This window comes from Morone saxatilis, unplaced genomic scaffold (genome assembly GCF_004916995.1).
Source record: "Morone saxatilis isolate NCDOM2014 unplaced genomic scaffold, NCSU_SB_2.0 Contig12, whole genome shotgun sequence".
Taxonomy (NCBI): Eukaryota; Metazoa; Chordata; class Actinopteri; family Moronidae; genus Morone; species Morone saxatilis.
The window spans coordinates 22697519-22700896 of record NW_023339674.1 but is presented as its reverse complement, the minus strand read 5'-3'; the positions used below and the strand labels follow the sequence as shown (position 1 = coordinate 22700896).

Below are 3378 nucleotides of genomic sequence, written 5' to 3'. Positions count from 1 at the left end.
GTGGCCGTTAGAGGAACTGCAGCTCAGGTTTTCTGCTTTGTGCTCCCTCTGTAGTTTTGTCACTCAGCAGCTTCCATACAGCCGTGGTGGAGCTGCAGGAGTCAGTCTGCCGTGCAGGGTTCGGTGCTCAGAGATAGCGGATCCTCCCTGCTGGGGGAGTGCGTTAATTGAAACTTTGGAGGCGCTCCCGTTTAAAGTGCTCGAGATAGAGAAGTCAGCTGGAACCGGAGAGCCGGTCATCTCTGCTGGAGCACCGGGAGGCTGGCAGAGCTCGGGAACAGCTGCACTGAGAGCAGCTCCATGTGACACACAGTGGTTCTGCCATTTCTAATCAATGATTAGTAGAAAAAGATCTTTAAAGGGAAATCACAGCTCCACCTTTTGGGAAACCGGGGGACTTGGCGTCTGGAAGTTTAAGGGTTAAACCGTCATTGTTTGAGAGGTTATGTGCATAAAGTAAAACCTTTAGATGCTTTTTCTTTGCTGACTTAATGAATGTTCTGCTTTATAAACTCAGTGCGAGTCGGCTGATATCAGAGTATCCGTGAACACGCCGCTCGTCTGGCACAATTTAATTGAGAACGACGCCACCGCTTGACGGCTGCCGTTAAGGTCATCCGTCCGCCCCGTGCTGTTTACTGCGGCTCCAGCGAGCGGACAGGATTATCCACACTCATTATGTACTCTTTTTTTGATAGTGTGCCTTTGAGATAACGGGGGCTGCTGAAAAACGCATTAGTAGCTGTTCAGATTTCCATCAGTGCAGCTGCCAGACGTTTCCTTTGTTTACACTCCATTTACCAGCGAGGCCCTTCAGTCCTGAAAGGTGCTGAGGAGACGGACGGCTGCAGTTCGTCCTTTTTCCCTCGCGGTGACGGAAGCAACGCTCAAATCCTTCATTGTGCTAATACAACTATACAAAAAGTACTGCCTTAAAGGTTAGCTGTGAAGTGCATTGGAGTATTCAAGGTGAAAGAACGAGGAAGGTCCCTCCTCTCAAACTGGCAAAATCCCACCGAAAGGTCCATTTAGTGGAAGTTCAGGAGCTTTTGATCATATCCCACGATCTTCATGATCAGATGGAGTTTGCAGTGTTCTCGTAGGATTATAGTAGGATAATTTCCATTATTGGAGGCTTGTTCTCCTCTTCAGCATCTATAATTATATGACCACACTGCTTCTACTAAAGATTTGATACATCAGAAAGCTCCAGAAAAGCCACTAAATGAGGTGTGACTCAACTTTTATTGCCAGTTTTGAGGATTTTCATGGTTTCAGATTTCAGTTTAAGAAAGAAAGACTTCTAAATCTAAATGAATGAATGAAATAAAAAAATTTACTAAAAGCAGAATACATAAGTTTGTATCATGGATCACGTTAGCTGGGGAAGCTAACTCTGTGTTGGACTCTGTGTTGTGGTGGGTGTCGGTCGTTTGTGGACGTTGGCGGACTCCATTTATAAGGTTACGTTAGCTAGTGTTGCCCACTGTTGGCACTGTAGGGAAACGGAGAGAGAAGGCACTCTGGAGCATAAAGGTCCAACCTTTGACCTCATCCCTCATAGAACACATAGAAATCAGTCCACAGCAGCAGACGAAAAATCACACTACAACCTGTTTCAGTCGCGTTCACACACACTCATTATACAGAAACATTTAAAGGCTTCAGAATCGTATATATTTCTCTACTTGGAGCATAAAATCTGAAGCATGAAGGAAAACATTTGAGTACCAGAACCAGTAAACTGTAGTTGGGTTCAGACTCTTGCTGTAGTTGCTGATTGATTTCCTGCAGAAGAAAACCTCCCCACTGGCAGCGGGACAGCTTATCAACGGGGGCACACAGGACAGAGTCTGGCCCCTCGCCCACAGTTTGGCAAAGGGGTGCCGAGGCCCCCGCTGCCCCACATGTGGAGGTGGCGGGTTCTGCCAGCAAACACACTGTTTGTTCGCACAGCGGCGGGACCGGTGGCTGCGACCCAGCAGGGGAAACACTCCAGAGGCTGCACAGACCGCCACACGTGTCAGTGCGACAAAACCCGCGCTCCCCATCCGTCCTGGATCTGATTTGTGAGGCGGTGCCGGTTCGTGCAGCAGTGGATCATCTAATTGTGACTCTGCAGCGAGACGCTCAGATCGAGTTTAGTGCGAGCCTCCCGGGACGGAGACGAACACAGGAAGACGGCTCTGATAAAGTCAGATACATGTCCCGAGCTCAGATTAGGTTTGAACCGATGAATGTTTCAGGAGTACAGCCGGAGAGAAAGATCAGCCGCTGGTTAAATATTAGATATCAGCAGCTCTTACTGAAGGTGGCACCGCCGAGTTTAAACTACAAACTTCTTTTAATTGTTGCCTCGTTTTTTGCCCCAGTATTGAAAGCAGTTTATTAAAAAGAGGATAAAAACCAGGGTCACTCAGTAATCATAAAACAGGGAAGTGATGCTGTGTTTTTGTTTCTGACAATCACACCGCGTCCTGATAAAGTGGTGAGTCGGGACGTTCCTGGCGACCAATTTTCCCCATCGATTAAACTTAAATTTAAATTCAGAATAGTCTAAAAGCAAGAAAACACTCGGTGCTAGCAAACTTATTATTATTCTCTACCCGATCAAAAAGTAGCGGCGTTGTACAATGAAGGACTACATCAATAATAATGATAATAATAATAATAATTTAAGGGTTCGAGGAATCAGATAAGTAACACCTTTCCTTTATTAAACAGCAGAAATTCCATATTGTTCATTTAATATTCAGCAGAATTCAGTCACTTGTTGCTTTATGCTGATCAGACTGACAGATAATCAATAACAATCAGTTCTATTGATAATCAGTGTCTCTTCACATTAATTGTTAGTATTGCTGCTCTGCTCTTCGTCTGATAACCGTCACATTCAAATGCTCATCACGCAGCCAAACAAACTCAGTTTCCTCTCGCAGAGCGGATTGATCATGTGGTCAGTCTCCGCCCGTCACACCGACAGCGGACAATAAATCCATTTAAATGCAAATCAAACACGCCCCCGGTCTGATTTTCCTCATGTGAAACAGAGTTCATTGGAACGTGACGCAGAGCATCGGCAGCCGTATTGAACCAGCAGCAGGAAGTGTCCACAAGCAGCGGAGGAGCGGTCGATCGATGTATTGATTAGTGGATAGATGACAACTCGGATACGTGATTAAACATCTTTTAAATGTTTAAACTGCAAACAGTTGATGGCTTCAGATTCTCACATGTAATGTTTAATATCACTGAAGCGTCACTGTTAGTATTCGGAAGAACAAGGGAAGGAATGTGGTCGGCCATTTTGAAAGATTGTAATTTACAGTGATCTCAGTTTGACTATTGATTGATTCTAACCTGTAACATCATCCTCAT

The 3378-nt window shown here is 45.4% G+C and overlaps 1 protein-coding gene across 1 annotated transcript in view; it reads right to left on the bottom strand.

The window, feature by feature from the left end:
* The window catches only part of nme7 (NME/NM23 family member 7), a 20136-nt gene that overhangs the window by 15725 nt on the left and 1033 nt on the right, over positions 1-3378 (bottom strand). The window lies entirely within an intron of this gene.